Source organism: Dasypus novemcinctus, chromosome 15 (genome assembly GCF_030445035.2).
Source record: "Dasypus novemcinctus isolate mDasNov1 chromosome 15, mDasNov1.1.hap2, whole genome shotgun sequence".
Classification (NCBI taxonomy): domain Eukaryota; kingdom Metazoa; phylum Chordata; class Mammalia; order Cingulata; family Dasypodidae; genus Dasypus; species Dasypus novemcinctus.
This window is the reverse complement of record NC_080687.1, coordinates 22667022-22684778: the sequence shown is the minus strand read 5'-3', so window position 1 is coordinate 22684778 and position 17757 is coordinate 22667022. Positions and strand designations below refer to the sequence as shown.

At 39.5% G+C, this 17757-nt stretch overlaps 1 protein-coding gene across 3 annotated transcripts in view; it reads left to right on the top strand.

Moving 5' to 3' along the window:
- ARHGEF7 (Rho guanine nucleotide exchange factor 7) overlaps window positions 1-17757 on the top strand; it is a 242324-nt gene that overhangs the window by 3881 nt on the left and 220686 nt on the right. The window lies entirely within an intron of this gene.

Below are 17757 nucleotides of genomic sequence, written 5' to 3'. Positions count from 1 at the left end.
ATACCAAATAATATATGCCATAAATCACACATGCCGAACAACTTTTATTTGAATGTGGGAATGTGAGCAAGAAGACATTTTTCCTTAAAAAGAAACATTTGGAAACTTAACTGAATATTCATGTGGAATTTAAAGGATCTTGACTTTATCCCTGTTTGCCACATGAACATACTGACAACTAGTTGAGGAAGCAGCCTGGTAACAACATTTGCAAATTCAAATTTATAATTAACCATTAGACTGGTGATATGAGCAGAATTTTGAAGAGTTAAGTTGGCTCAGGTTTCTCATGCCTTAAAATAAGAAAAAAAATTTCTTAATATGTTTCTTCCATTATGTTCATTTGTTCTATTTTTGATTTAGCAAAAGGGTGGAGGGAACTAAGTTTTAGATTGTTCTACTCATTTTTGAAAATTTTCGATTAGGTTACCCTTTATGCAGTTCTGCTTCTCTTTAAGTTGGTAAGTAAGACAGTGTAAAGAGGAAATTATAAACTTTATATGAACAGTTCAGAAAAAAAGACACTTTTAATTATTACCAAAAGTGTGTTTTGTGAGTGGTGTTTTGCTATAGGGGAGAAAAAATGGGTGGTAAAACATCTCCATGTTTTCCGGCAATGACCAGGACATTTTGCTGAGCTACCCATTCTTTACCTTTCCCTCCTTCCTCCTGTGATCAAAAACACACAAAGGCCATAAAATCTAGTGAGCAGCCAACCATCCTTTAACCCTATTAACACTTTTCATAAATTAACACTTTAAAGATCTCTAGATTATATAGAGAGGGGGTGAAATCAAGATTTTAGAGGATGCAAAATTACCATTATACTAATAAGACACATGAAAAAAATGGAAATCATGAAATGCTCTTTTAATTTTACTTGCAAATGTCACAGATGAAGTTACTTAATCCACTATGAAAAACTCAAGTCTTTGAGAAACTTGATTTCTTTCTTTCTCTGTTCCAGGAGAACATAATGCACAGAACATCCCTCATGTAAACCAAGTAATGTGTTCCATAGGAGATGCTGAATCAGTATTCGTGGAATGTACATGAAAGATACTACTATTCTGGTCTACCTAGATGCTCTGTGTGTGTGTGTGGGTGTGTGATATATGTATCATGTGTTTAAACTGCTTTAAATTGTTGAGTGTAATAAATTTCAATCAATTCAATTTCGTAGGAACCCATCTGCCTGCCTGGTGCTTGGGGCTATGGGAGACAAAGACTACAAACTGATTCTTACGAGTTTTAGTACAAGAGAAACGTAAATATGAAACCCAGAACAATATGAGGCAGAATGAAATAAAAAGTCACAATATCAGATACCAATTAAAAGTAACAAAGGAGTTAAGGAATTAAAGGAGCCCTGCATTTGAGCTGAATCAGACTGAGGATTTTTCTTAACCCATAAATCTTTACTAATCCTACACATGGATTAAGATGTGGTTTGTATTTCCCCAAACTATAGTCTGGCAGCCCTATGTGGTCTTTCATAGCTTTGCAGAAAATCAGCAAATTCTGATATAGCATAGGAAAAAGAAATGCTTTTTTTCTAATTCGTTCTCTTTGTCTTACTTTCTGATAAGTCTTTGGATCCTGGGGTTGGTTAGAGTATGAGCGGGAAAGAGAAATGAAATCTCTGTGGCCCTTGGGCAGAAGATAAAATAAATGCCCAATGGTAAAAGTTTGCCTTTTCATAAGCCCTTTTGCCCCTAAAAATGTTGTCAGTGATGACAGTGTGGTAATGGTGGTGAAATTCTAAGAATGAAATGGACTAGGAAAGCCTGTAGCTATTCAATAAATACCTTATTGATTGACTGATAGATCACTCATAGAGAAAAGATATAAAAGAGGTTATATCTAGAATATGTTTTATTTTTAATTAATATTAGACAAGTTGAGAGTTTACAAAAAAATCAGGCATAAAATTTAGGGTTCCCATTTACCACTCTAATATTAACACCTTGTATTGGTGTGATACATTTGTTACAATTGATGGGAGCACATTTTTATAATTGTACTATTAATTCTAGTCTATGGTTTAACTTAGGGGTCACTGTGTTGTGCAGTTCCATGGATGTTTTATTAAAAATTTTTATTCTATTAACATATATTTATCTTAAAATTTACCCCTTTTAAACACATTCAAATATGTAATTCAGTGCTGTTAATTACTTTCAGAATATTGTGACACCATCACTACCATCCGTTACCAAAACTTTCCCATTGTCCCAAATAGAAACTGTATATTTTAAGCCTTAAATCCATATGCTGTATCCCCAGCCCATCCCCTAGTAACCTATGTTCTAGATTCTAACTCTGTGAGTTTGCTTATTCTAATTATTTCATATCAGTGAGATCATACATTATTTGTCCTTTTGTGTCTGGCTTGTTTTGTTCAACATGGTGTCCTCAAGTTTCATCTATGTTCTCACATGTATCAGAACTTCGTTCCTTTTTATGGCTGAATGATATTCCATTGTGTGTACATACCACATTTTATTTATCTTTTTATTGGTTGCTGGACACTTGGGTTGCTTCCATCTTTTGGAACATAATCAGAATATGTTTTTAAGGAGAATTCTTTAAACTTCACAGACTAAATTATTGGTTATACAAATTTACTTCTATTTAACCTATTCCAATTAAGGTCCCATTAATGATCTTGCATTAGGCTTTCAGAATAGTTAATTTTGCCATAATAAACATTTGCTTTTGAAGCATGTGACTTTAAAGCACTATTTCACCCCTCAACCAGTGTGATTTTTGTTTTGGGTTTTAGACCAAAACAAAAGAGGCTAGCGGTAACTACATTTGTTGGCTCATTTGAAATAAAGCAAATAAATTCAATTTAAATCAGGATTATCTAATGTGATTTCCAAAGAGCTAAACTAGAAATGGATAGCATTTACGTTGGCATCATATGCACACGCATATACACACACCCCCAGCTTCGATTTGGAGAGATAGTTGGGGGAAGGGGGCAGCTAAAAATTTATCTGCATTAGTAAACTCTCAGAGACTGTGGTGTCCGGTTTTTATGCTGTCCCACAACCTCATTTTATTAATAGAAGAATCACCTGGAAATCCTCCTTCTGGTCTCATTTCCTTAAGCACTGTCCACTTTTACACATACCCATTTTATAAAAGAGATATCTGGACACATTTCTTGAGTTGCAGGCATAGCAGCAATTCCTCTATAAGTAATGTAGCATTTAATTCCCATTTTCCAGATGAGGAACGTGAGGTCTAGAGGTTGGTCTTGCTCCAGGTCGCCCAGCTAGCAAGGGGAGGGGAAAGAATTCAAACCCATATCTGTTTGCTGCCAATGCCAGAGACCTTTAATGGCAAAGACAAAACTTCTAAGTTGAGCCCCTAGTGGATGTCGACATTTATGCTCAATTAAGGGGAAGATGTGATAGTTAGTACTTTCAGGAATTTACAGACCGGTACTAGGGAACAAGACAAAGCCAAGCAACATAAATGACAATACAAAACAGAATAGGCTTGAGTATTAGACTGTGTAGTAAAGATTACAGTTCAAGGGGGGTGCAGAAGAAAGAGCGGGCATGGAGAGCCGCGTCATCAGGGGTAGGCTGGAGCGGTCTGCAAATTTCACGGGCTTTCCATGAAATCTGAAAACAGCTCTTCCCTGAGAGTAAGCACTATGTCAAAGATGAGTGAAAAAAGGATGCGTTGCTCTAAGGGAGTGCTGTCTTCAGTAGGGGTGCTTCCTCCAGAAAGCTCATTTTGCGCCGTTAATGAGTGATTCACATCTCCCATTGGAGACCAGTGGTAACTTTGGATAGCCTCTAAAATCAATTAATCTCTCACCCTGTCACTTCAGAACTCATACCATGGTTACTGGGGCTTCCTGTTCTGATTCTACTAGGTTTCCATTTACACCAAGATTTATTTATTTTTTTTTTAAATTTTTTTATTTTTTATTGACTTTGTAATAATATTACATTAAAAATATATATGTGAGGTCCCATTCAACCCCACCCCCCCACCCCCCCCTCTCCCCCCCCCCCAACAACACTCGTTCCCATCATCATGACACATCCATTGGATTTGGTAAGTACATCTTTGGGCACCTCTGCACCTCATATACATTGGTTCACATCATGGCCCATACTCTCCTCTATTCCATCATGTAGGCCCTGTGAGGATTTACAATGTCCGGTGATTACCTCTGAAGCACCATCCAGGGCAGCTCCATGTCCCGAAGACGCCTCCACCTCTCATCTCTTCCTGCCTTTCCCCATACCCTTTGTCCATTATGTCCACTTTTCCCAATCCAATGCCACCTCTTCTATGTGGACACTGGATTGGTTGTGTCCATTGCACCTTTATGTCAAGAGGAGGCTCAGATTCCACCTGGATGCTGGATGCAATCCTCCCATTTTCAGTTGTAATCACTCTAGGCTCCATGGTGTGGTGGTTGTCCTTCTTCACCTCCATCTTAGCTGAGTTACACCAAGATTTAAATGTGTGTATGTATCTATGTAATAAACTTTTAAAAGCACTATATATAATTAATGAATTTTTTTTCCCCTTCAGGGGCAACTGGTTATTCTAAAATATAACAAATGGAGGGAACTGTGGAGCTGTAGAATCGGTGGTGGACAAAATACTTTATTCTTGTTTTGTAGGGGGCCGTTATTAGCATTTTGGAGTGGAATCTCATACAAGCTGGCCTTTTGCCCATCCGTCTGTCACTGAAGATGGAAGGGCGGCAAATGTACCCGATTCCTGTGTGTGTACAACTCTGCCATGCGACACCCAGGGCTGGAAGGTGTAGTGGTGTCCCCAAACCACTGGCCTCCACCAGGAGACACGCTGTAAGCCAGGTGGTTACGCGTGTGTGCTCCCGAGCGAGGCAGGCCTGGCTCCCACAGCCGGATCCGTTTGCTTTGTGATTCTGAGCAACCTCCTGACTTCCCTGAGTCTCCATGTCCTCATCTTCAAAATGAGATTAACGATTCCTACCCCGCAGAAGTGACCTGTTGGGATACTCGGGTAGTTATGAAGATGGATGAGACGTGAAGGGTTTCGGGAGTGCTGGGCACCGACAGTCCTCCCTACATGGTAGTTGTTATTATTTTCCTGATTGGCACTGAGAACTTTCCCCAACTGCATCCAGGGAAAACGCTTCAGCTGGGATTTGAACCTCAAGGCCACCAGACCCCGGGAATACTGTTTCATTCTCAGAAACTGGCAGCTTCTTGCACATTTAGGGGGACTTGCCGTCCCTCCCTTCCCACCCCCGACAGACCACCGTTGGCTGGGTGGGTGGAAACGCTGAGTGCAGACTTCCAGGGCCCTCTGGCTAGCGTCAGGGAAAGGGCAAGTTCCCCAGGCCTAGCGCAGCTGCTGAGCTCAGGCAGCTGCCTCCTCTGAGGGGCCAGAGGGCAGAGCTGGTGGGGACTCAGGTTTCACTTATATAAAGTTTCCGGCTAGAGAAAGGCCGGAGTCACAGATGGAAAGTGAGGGCCTGCGCAGCCCCGTCAGCTTCCCAGCCGCACCTGCTGCCTGCAGAGGGCGAGGCCTCCACGCTGCGCCCCCGCCCCACGCTTCCCGGCTTAGGACTTTTGACTTGTCCCTCCTTTAGCGGGTTTGTGAAGTTAGGTTAGGGGAATTTATTTCCTTATGTTTTTTTCTATTTCTGGCTTTAGCTTTGGTTATTAAAAGTTTTATGAGCCAAACTGGTAGTTGTCAAGCCTATTTTTGCAGGATCGGTATCGAAAGGGCAGGGAGAAGGGGAGGACAATGCTTAATGGAATGTGTGAAAAATTCCTTTCAAGCAAATTTATTTGAATTAATTTAAGCTGAGTCAATTTGTGTATTAGGTTACTGTTATATGCATGTTAGTGTACAGTATGCCATGTTTTACGTTATACACACCAATAGATGTATTCTGTATCATCTTTTTAGGCAGGTCATAAGAGAAATAATAGTCTTTTTTATTAGAGAAGTTGTAGGTGTATTGAAAAATCATGGAAAAATACAGAATTCCCATATATTCCCCGCCCCCATTATTATTAAAACCTTGCATTACTGTGGTACTTTTTTTTACAACTGATGAAACAATACTATTATTTAATACTGTTTAATATAGTCCATGTTTTACACTAGGGTTCATTAATTGTATTTACAATCCTGGTGTTTTTTAAAATTTGTATTCAAATAACATATACAAAACATAAAATTTCCCCTTTTAGCCGCATGCAAAGATATAATTCAGTGGTATTAATTATACTCACCATGTTGTGTGGCCATCACCACCATCCATTACCAAAACTTTCCCATCACCCAAACAGAAACTCTGTACCAATTAAGCATCGACTCCCCATTCCCTGCTCCACCTCTATCCCTGGTACCCTATATTCTAGTTTCTGACTCTATGAGTTTGCTTAGTCTTATTATTTTATATCAGTGAGATCATATAAATTTGTCCTTTTGTGTCTGACTTATTTCATTCAGCATGATGTGTTCAAGTTTCATATATATTGTCACATGTATCAGGACTTCATTCTTTTTTACAGCTGAATGATATTCCATTTATTCATTCATTGGATGGACACTTGGGTTGTTTTCGTCTTTAGCAATTGTGAATAATGCTGCTGTGAACATCAGTTTGCAAATATCTGTTTGAGTCCCTGCTTTCAATTCCTCTGGGTATGTATCTAGAAGTGGGATTGCTGGGTCATATGGTTATTCTATACTTAACCTTCTGAGGATCTGCCAAACTGTTTTCCACAGCAGTTGAGCCATTTTACATTGCCACCAACAATGAACAGGTTTTCATATATCTCTTCATCTTTTTCAACACTTGTTATTTTCTGATACTCTATTTTTTAATAGTAGCTATTCTATTTTGCTAGGTTTGAAATGGTATCTCATTGTGGATTGATTGACCTTTCCCTGATGACTGATGATGTTGAGCATCTTTTCATGTCCTCATTAGCCATTTGTATATCTTTTTTGGAGAAAGGTCTAGTCAAGTTTTTGCCCATTTTTAAATTGAGTTGTTCGTATTCTTGTTGAGTTGTAAGATTTCCTTACGTATTATGGATATTAAATCCTTCTGGGGTATGTATTTTCCAAATATTTTCTCTCATTCTATAGGTTGTCTTTTTATTTTCATGAAGTTCTTTGATGCACAAAAATTTAAATTTATCTATTTTTTCTTTTGTTGCTCGTGGTGTTGGTAAAGTCTTAGAAACCATTGCCTAACACAAGCTACTGAAGTTGCTTCTCTGGGTTTTCTTGGAGATTTATATTTTTGATTCTTATATTTAGGTCTTTGGTCCATTTTGAGTATTCTTTTGCATGTGGGTATATGGTTTTTCTAGCAAGATTTGCTGAAGAGACTATTCTTTCCCCATGGAGTGGGCTTGGCAACCCTTGTCAAAAAATCAATTGGCCATAGATGTGGGGGTTTATTTCTGAGGTCTCAATTTTATTCTATTGGCCTATATGTCTGTCCTTGTGCCAGTACCAGGCTGTTTTGATTACTGTGTTTGTAATATGTTTTAAAATTGGAAAGTGTGAATCCTTCAGCTTCTTTCTTCTATTTCAAAATGGATTTGACTATTCAAGATTACTTACACTTCCAAATAAATTTGATGATTGACTTTTCCATTTTTGCAAAGAAGACTATTGAAATTTTAATTGAGATTGCATTGTATCTGTAAATTGCTTTGGGTAGAATTGATATCTTAGCAATATTTTGTTTTCTAATCCATGAACATGAAATGTCCTTTCATTTATTTAGGTTTTCTTTTCTTTTAGCATAGTTTTATAGTTTCTGTGTAAAAGATATTTATATTATTGATTAAACTTAAGCCTATTTATTTTATTATTTTAGTTGCTATTTTAAATGGAATTTTTTTCTTGATTTCCTCTTCAGATTGTTCCTTACTAATATATGAAACACTGCTTTTTCTTTTTAGGAGGTACTGGAAATTGAACCCAGGACCTTGTACATGTAAAGCAGGTGCTCAACCACTGAGCTACACCTGCTCCCTAAAACACTACTTATTTCTGATGTTGATCTTATACCCTGCTGCTTTATTGAATTTGTTTATAAGCTCTAGTAGCTTTGTTGTGGATTTTTTAAGATTGTCTGATCATGTGTTTTAGTTTGCTAGGCTGCTGGAATGCAATATGCTAGAAATGGGTTGGCTTTTACAATGGGGATTTATTAACTTGCAAGCTTACATGTCTGAGGTCGTGAAAATGTCCAAATTAAGGCTTCATCAGGCAATGATTTTCTCTCCAAAGACTGGCTGCTGGGGATCCTGGACTACTCTGTTGTATGGTAAGACATAGTCGTATCTGCTGGTATCCCTTATCTTTCAGGTTCTGGCTTCCTCTGGCTTTCTCTCTCCTCCTGTGGCTTTCTTTCTCCCATGGGATCCCCCCTCACCCCTGTGTCTCTCCCTGTATTCATTCCATCTGTAAAGGACTCCATAAGAGGATTAAGACCCATCCTGGTTCATGCCCCACTGAAGTAATCTAATTGAAGGGTCCCATCTACAATAGGTTCACACCCACAGGAATAGATTATGTCTGAGGACATGATTTTTTCTGGTCCATAAAAGCCTCAAATTACCACATCATGTCATCTGCATGATCATGTCATCTGCAGATAGGGCAATTTTACTTCTTCCTTTCCAATTTACATGCCTTTTATTTCTTTTTCTTGCCCAATTGCTCTTGCTAGAACTTGATTATAATATTGAATAACGGTGGTGACAGTGAGCATCCTTGTCTTTTTCCTGAACTTGAAGGGCAAACTTTTAGTCTTTCACTGTTAAGGAGAATGTTAGCTGTGTGTTTTTCATATAATATCCTTTATCATGTTGAGGGAGTTTCCTTCTCTTACTAGTTTTCTAAGTGTTTTTATCAAGGAGTGCTGGATTTTGTCAAATGCCTTTTCTGCAACAATTTAGGTGATCTTGTGGGGTTTTTTTGTGTTTTTTCCCTCTTTGTTCTATTATTGTGGCATATTCCATTAATTGATTTTATGTTGACCACCCGTGTAAACCTGGGATAAATCCCACTTGATCAAGTTGTGTAATTCTGTATATTAACAGAATTAGCATATTAGCTGTTGGATTCAGTTTACTAATATTTTGAATGGATTTTTGCATCAATATTCATAAGGGATATTGCTCTGTCATTTTCTTTTTCTGTAGTGTCTTTATCTGACTTTGATATTAGGTTGATGTTGGCTTCATAGAATGAGTTAGGAAGTATTCCCTCCTCTTCTGTTTTTCGGATGTGTTTGAGAAGGATTGTTGTTAATTCTTTTTGGAATATTGTAAAATTCACCAGTCAAGCCCTCTGGTCTTGGGCTTTATTTTGGGGGGAGGTTTTGATTACTGATTCAATGTCTTTTTTTTTCCTCCCCCCCGCCCCCGCCCTTTTATTTTTGCTGTCTATGTCCATTCACTCTGTGATCTTCTGTGTCTGTTTCTCTTTTTTGTCTTCCCTTCTCATTTTCTACTTTAGGATTCACTGGGATTTGATCCTGGGGACCTCCAGTGTGGAGAGAGGTTCGCCGTCACTGGTACCACCTCAGTTCCTGGTTTCTGTTGCATCTTGCCTTGACTCTCCCCTTCGTCTCTCTTGTGCCTTGTCATCTTACTGTGTGACTCGCCGTGTAGGCCTGGCTCACCACGTGGGCACTGGCTCACCGCATGGGCACTGGCTCAGTGCACGGGCACACTATACCAGGAGGCCCCAGGAATCGAACCCGGGTCCTCCCATATGGTAGGTGGAAGCCCAATCACTCGAGTCACATCTGTTTCCCTGATTCACTGTCTTTTGAGATCTATTTCTTCTTGAGTCAGTATAGGTAGTTTGTGTATTTCTGGGGATTTGTCCATTTTACCTAGGTTATTTAATTTGTTGGCATAGAGTTCTTAGTATGCTTTTTTAAACCTTTTTATTTCTGAGGGGATGGCAGCCTTGGCCCCTTTTCCTTTCTGATTTTGGTTATTTGCATCTTCTCTTTTCCTTGCAAATCTAGCTAATGGTTTGTTGGTTTTATTGATCTTTCCAAAGAATCAACTTTTGGTGTCATCATTTCTATTGTTGAATTGTATTGTATTTTGTATTTGTATTTGCATTAATGTTTATTAGTTTCTTCTTCTGCTGGATTTGGATTTAGTTTGATCTTCTTTTTCTAGATCCTTCAGTTTTGAAGATTAGGTCTTTGATATGAAATCTATTTGTTTTTTAATGTAAGCATTTAGATCGATGAGTTTCCCTCTCAGCACTGTTTTTGCTGCATGTTATAAATTTTGGTATGTTTTGTTTTCATTTTCGTTTGCCTCAAGATATTTCCTAATTCCCCTTGTGATTTCTTTTTTGTCCCATTGGCTTTTGAAGTGTTCATTGTTTACTTTCCACATATTTCTGAATTGTCCATTTCTTCCTCTTAATATTTAGATACATTGTATGAGTCAATATTTTTGAATTTATGGAGATTTGTCTTGTGACCTAACATATGACCTATTCTGAAGAATAATCCATGTGCACTTGTGAAGAATGTGTACTCTACTACTGTTGGCTAAAATGTTTTATATATGTCTGTTAAGTGTACTTGGATATAGTACCGTTAAAGTCTTTTATTTACTTAGTGGTCATCTGACTAGATTTTCAATCCATTATTGAATGTGGTATATTAAAGTCTCTTACTATTGATGTAGAATCGTCTATTTTTCCCCTCAAATCTGTCATTGTTTACTTTCTATATTTTGGGGCTCTGCCATTAGGTGCATATATGTTTATACTTGTTATGTCTTCTTCTTGAATTGACCCCTTTATCATTATATAGTAATCTTTTTTTTTGTCCCTTGTCTTAGTTTGCCAAAGGACTGCTGATGCAAAGTACCAGAAATGTGCCACTTTTATAAAGGGGATTGATTTGGGGTAAAAGCTTATAGATCTAGGGCCATGAAATTTCCAAATCAAGGCATTGACAGAGATGATTTTTCAGGGTTCTGCTATGTGATGAAGCAAGATGGCCAACAGTGTCTTCCAAGATCTCTGCCTTCCCCTCCAGAATCTACTTTCTCCCAGAGCTTAGCTGTGGCAACCAGGCATAGGGCTTACTGCTTTCTGGACCTCTCTCTCAGTCTCAGTTGCTCTCCTTCCTTCCTGAGTTCAGCTGTGAGCCATCAGGCATATGGCTAGTCTCTTCAGCTTTGAGCTACTCCTTGGGTCCAGCATCTTAGGGGCTTCATGCTAGTGATCCTGAACTCTTCTTTTCACATTGCAGGGTCAAAAATGGCAGAGCTCCCTTTTCCTCTGTGTCTCTCTCTTGTGTCTCCATTTATATCTGATCCAGCAAGAGGGTAGAGACTAAACCTGAGTCACTCCTCACTGACATAGTCCACATATGGTCCACATCTTTCTCTTTTTTATATTAAAAAAAGAATTTCAAAATATTACATCTCTCATTACAGTTTTTGACTTAAATTCTCTCTTGCCTTATATTAACATAGCTACCCCAGCTCTCTTTTGGTTACTTTTACTTTTTGTATGGTATTTTCCCCACATCTTTTTACTTTGAATTTAAGGCAAGTCTCTTGTAAATAGCATATAGTTTGGTCATGCTATTTACCAAAATAAATAGCATTTTATTTATTTTGCTATTCTGCCAATCTCTGTCTTTAGATTGGAGAGTTTAATCCATTTACGTTTAAAGTGACTATCACCGGACATTGTAAATCCTCACAGGGCCCACTGGATGGAATGGGGGAGAGTGTGGGCCATGGTGTGAACCGTTGACCATGGGGTGCGGGGGTGCCCAGAGATGTACTTGCCAAATGCAATGGCTGTGTCATGATGATGGGAGGGAGTGTTGCTGGGGGGGGGAGAGGTGGGGTGGGGGTGGTAGGGTTCAATGGGACCTCATATATATATATTTTAATGTAATATTATTACAAAGTCAATAAAATAAAAAGAAAATAAATAAAAAATAAAAAATAAAGTGACTACTGGTAACCTAGGATTCTCTTTTGCCATTTTGCTATTTGGTCTTTGTAAATCTTTTATCTTCTTGTCCCTCAGTTCTTCCATTAATGGAAGAAAACATATTTTCTTGTTTTTTATAGTATACAATTTTGAGTCCCTTCTCATTTCTTTATAAGATATAAATATATATTTTCACATTTTTTTGTGTTTTCCATAGGGCTTATCTTTAACATCCTAAATCTATAACAATCATGTTTGATACCAACTAACGTCAATGGTATATACAAACACTGTTCCTATACCCCTCCATACCCCACCTTTTTTTAAATACTTGTTACAATTTATGTCTTTATATATTGTATGTCCCAATTCAAAGATTTGTCATTAGTTTTTTTTTTTTTGAAGAATTAATATTGTCATTTATTTTTCCTAAGAACAAGGATTTTCACTTATATAACCACCTTAAGTTCAGTTATAAAGTTCAAGAATTTAACTTTCTATATGCCAATTTTTTTTATATGTCCCAATAATGCCCATGTGAGCCTTTTATCTTTCCTTGCTAGATCCCATCCAGGGTTATGTATTACATTTATTTTTTTTTTTTTTCCATTTCTTTTTTTTTTTTTTTAAATTAAAATTATTTATTTTTACGAATTACATTCAAAAAACACGAGGTCCCAATCAACCCCACCGCCCCCACCCCCCACTCCCCCCACAGCAACACTCTCTCCCATCATCGTGAGACATCCATTGCACCCAGTAAGTACATCTCTGAACATCACTGCTCCCCGTAGTCAATGGTCCACATCATAGCCCACACTCTCCCACGTTCCATCCAGTGGGCCCTGGGGGGGTCTACAATGTCCTGTAATTGTCCGTGAAGCACCACCCAGGACAACTCCACGTCCCGAAAACGCCTCCACATCTCATCTCTTCCTCCCATTCCCCAAACCCAGCAGCCACCATGGCTACCGTTCCCACACCCATTCCACATTTTCTCTGTGGACATTGGATTGGTTGTGTTCATTGCACATCTATGTCAAGTGGGGGCTTAGATTCCACATGGATACTGGATGCACTCCTCCTGCTTTCAGTTGTAGACACTCTAGGCTCCATGGTGTGGTGGTTGACCTTCTTCAACTCCATGTTAGCTGAGTGGGGTCAGTCCAATAAATCAAAGTGTAGGAGCTGAAGTCTGTTGAGGCTCTGGGCCTGGGTGTCTTATTATCAGTCCAGAGATTCAAATCCCCTAAATATATCTTAAACCCCAGCACCAACTACAATTCCAATAAAGTAGCATGCAAGTCTTGTGGGAAGAGATCCCCTCCGAGTTCAATTCCATCATGTAGAAACACCAGCTCCAAAGAAGGGCCATCTGCCATGGCAGTGAACCCCATCTGCCATGACCATAGAACCCGTGGGTCTCTTTATCCCTCAGAAGAACCAATACCTGGGGTTGTATCTACTTTATCTGTCTCTTAGACTCTGCTCAGTTGTGCATAAGGGCATTCCTTTTGACAACCTCCAGACTCTTTTTTAGAGACTCATAGCCTTATAATCTCATTTCTCCTTTCCATTTCCCCCTTATATTAGGTCAAACAGCATTTTGAAGTCATGTTATTATATGTAGACAGGGATATTCTGCTGATCTGTATTGAACCTTTAATTCAAGGTCATTTTCTAGTTGCTTCTTCAGCTGGTATGTGATAGTGATCCCTCGGTGCCAGGGAGGCTCATCCCCGGGTGTCATGTCCCACGTTGGGGGGAATGCACTGCATCTACATGCTGAGTTTGGCTGTGAGAGTGGCCACATTTGAGTAACATGAAGGCTGTCAGGAGGAAACTCCCAGGCACAGTGCTACTCTAGGCCTTGTTCTTATTGCAGATGTATAGGCTCAAAAGCATAGCCATTAGTATCAGGAACCCACTGTTGGGCCCTCCTTCCTTCCTGGTTCTTGCCGTTGCCCCTGGCGGACTGCCGCTGCTCCCCAGGGTCCATGTCATTAGTTTTTATACCTTTGTATTTTAGAATTGTAAGGGGTAAAAAATATAGTTACATATCCCAAAATACATTACAATAGTTCTGACTTTTTAAATTACCCATATGATTACCTTTACCAGAGATCTTTATTTTTTTTTAAATTTTTTAATTTTTAATTTTTTAAAGATTTATTATTATTTTTTTTAATTTATTTCTCTCCCCTTCCCTGCCCCTTCTCCCCAGCTATCTGTTCTCTGTGTGCATTCGTTGTGTGTTCTTCTGTGTCCGCTTGTATTCTTGTCAGTGGCACCGGGAATCTGTGTCTCTTTTTATAGCATCATCTTGCTGCATTAGCTCTCCGTGTGTGTGGTGTCATGCCTGGGCAGGCTGCACTTATTTGTGCTGGGTGGCTCTCCTTACTGGGTGCACTCCTTGCATGTGGGGCTCCCCTATGCGGGGGACACCGCTGTGTGGCACAGCACTCCTTGCGCGCATCAGCATTGCGCGTGGGCCAGCTCATCACTTGAGTCAGTAGGCCCTAGGTTTGGACCTTGGACCTCCCGTGTGGTAGGCGGACACTCTATCCGTTGAGCCAAATTCACTTACCAGATCTTTTTCTTTATGCCACTCCAATCTACTGTCTAGTGTCCTTTCCTTTCAGCCTAAGATATTCCTTTAGCATTGCTTGTAGGGCAGGTCTAGTGGTGACATCTTCTCTCAGCTTTCATTTATCTGGCAATGTCTTAATCTCTCTCTTATTTTTAAAAGAGACATAAAATTGTTCATTGGCAATTGCATTCTTTCAGCACTTTAAATATTTTGTCCCACTGCTGTCTTGCCTCCATGGTTTCTGATGAGAAATTGGTACTTAATCTTATTGTAACTCCCTTGTACATACCTGTGTTAGTCAGCCACAGGGGTGCTGATGCAAAAATACCAGGAATTGGTTGGTTTTTATAAAGGGTATTTGTTTGGGGTAGGAGCTTACAGATACCAGGCAATAAGCATAACTTACTTCCCTCACCAAAATCTATTTTCATGCATTGGAGCAAGATTGCTGCGGATGTCTGCAAGGGTTCAGGCTTCCTGGGTTTCTCACTTCCTGGGTCTTGCTTCTGTCTGGGTTCAGGGTTCCTCTCTTCCCAGGGCTTGCTTCTTCCTGGGCTCAGGGTTCCTCTCTTCCTGGGGCTTGCTTCTGTTTCCTCTGTGAGCTTATTTTCTGGGGTTCCAGCTTAAGGTTTCAGCCTCAAACACCAACATCAAAACTCCATCGAAAACCCTTACCTCTGTCCTTTGCCATGCCTTTTATCTGTGAGTCCCTGACCCTCCAGGGTACAGGGACTCAATGCCCTCATGACATGGCCCAATCAAAGCCTTAATCAAAACTTAATCACTCCCAGGTACAGATCAGATTACAAACATAATCTAGTATCAATTTTTGGAATTCATAGCCATATCAAACTCCTACATTCCACCCTCTGAATTCCAAAAAGACATTCAATATTCGAAAAAACCCTAAATCAGTAACAATCTGAGTACTAAATCATATCACAATCAATTTAAAGAAATAGTTTGTCTTGGGGTAAAGTTCTGTCTGCTATAGACCTCTGAAACTTAGAAAACTATTTATCTGTTTCCAATACACAAAGGACAGACAAAGGATAAACATTTTCACTATAATAAGGAGAAATTGGAAGGGAGACAAGAGTCACAGGTCCTCTGCAGTTCAGTAAACCTGCAGGGCATCCTCCATTCAATTTCAGTTTGACAGTCATTCTTAGGATGATGGTTTCTTCTCCTTGGGGACTTATGGGAACCCACACTTTCCACATACTTGCCCAATGGCCATTTTCTTGGTTCTACCCTCATCAAGCTTCTGGGTGTCGACCAAGCTCCAGGTCTCACCCTCCAAGTGATTGCCACACCTTACCCAATTTTGGGGTTAGAGTCTTAACGCCCCTAGTACAGTGACATGAAGACAACATTCCCCTAACGTTTGGCATACAGGCTCAACCCTCTCAGAGCAAAGACTTGACCACCTGCCCTTCCCTAATCCATGGGGGACAGGTCCACCCCTCTCAGACCTGTGGGGTGCTGACATTAACTGCCATAATCCTTGGGGAATGTGCTCCACCCTCTCTATATCCTGGGGTAGCCAAACACTACCAGAACATCGGGTGGGAACATTCACCCTCTTCAATGCAAATGCACCCTCTCTCTACACATGGGTGGGGTTCCTCTCTTGGCCCAAGGTGATGTTTTAATTCTAGATCTCAACTCTATGGTTTTCCTCTTAAGGCTGTTTCTCCTTCCATCTCTGCTTTCCATGTCCCTTTTTTGTCCAAGCTGACAGTGGGTTTTTTCATCCAGTTCTCTCAAAAACCTTGTTGTTTTAGCATGCAAGAAGCAGGGGTCCAAGCCATCAGACAGTAAGACTTTCCACAAGTCTTTCTGACATAACTGCATCTTCAATCCTGATTTACAAGTATCAAGTTTATTTAAGTCCTCCAATAGGGCACTTACTTCTGGGAGCTTGATTTCCAGAGGCTTGGAATTTCCAGAATTAGTTTCTATTTTCTTTGTGCCTGACAGTTCAGTCTTCAGTATGTCTCTCATCTAGCATTTTGCTATAAGCTGCAAGTAGCAGCCAAGCTGCATTTTCCGGGTTTACTTTGGAAATTTCTTCAGCTAAATGCCCAAGCTCACCATTTTCAAATTCTGCCTTCCATAAAACACCAGGAGTTAATCTTGCTAAGTTCTCTGCAACTTTAAAACACAGATTGCCTTTCCTCCAGTTTCCAATAATAGTTTCATCACTTACTTCTAAGGTATCATAAAAAGTCTCTTTAGCATCCATATCGCTATCAACAGTCTCTTCAAAGCACTGTAGGTCTTTTCTTCCAAACATCTCACTATTCCTCCAAAAAATACCCTTTACCCATTTATATAAAACCTTTTGGTAATTGCAAAAGCACTTCCCCACTCCTCAGTACCAAATTCTGTATTTGTCATCCAAAGGGGTGCTGATGCAAAATATCAGAAATTGGTTGGTATTTAAAAAGGGTATTTATTTGGGGTAGGAGCTTACAGATACTTGGCCACAAAGCATAAGTTACCTCCCTCTCCAAAGTCTATTTGCATGTGTTGGAGCAAGATGGCTGCTGACGTCTGCGATGGTTCAGGCTTCCTGGGTTCCTCGGGGCTCAGCTCCTCTGTTTTCTCCACAGGTTCAGCTGTAGCAGTTTGATATGGTTGTGAATTCCAAAAATAGATATTGGATTATGCTTGTAATCTGATCTGTACCTGGGCATGATTGAGTTATGATTAGGGTGTTGAGTCCCCACTCCTTGGTGTGTGGGGACTCACAGATAAAGGCATGGCAAAGAACAGAGTTGAGGGTTTTCTGATGTTGGAGTTTTGATGTTGGAGTTTGATGCTGAAGACTTAAGCTGGAGCCCCAGGAAGTCAGCACGCAGAGGAAAGAGAAGGCAGCCCTAGGAAGAACGGAACCTTGAACCCAGAGAAAAGCAAGCCCCAGTAACGTAGGATTTGCCAGATTACAAACATAATCCAATATCTATTTTTGGAATTCATAATCATATCAAAGTTTCACAGTTCCATATAAGTTGGTTCACTTAGTTAAAAATTTTAATTTGTTTCTTGATTCTCTTTCATATAAAATTGTTATATATGGAGACAATATGTGAAAAAGGGTGCTAGGATTCGAATGTAAGGAGTGTTTGTAGTAGAAGTTAATGTTTTATATAATTTCTTAGGTT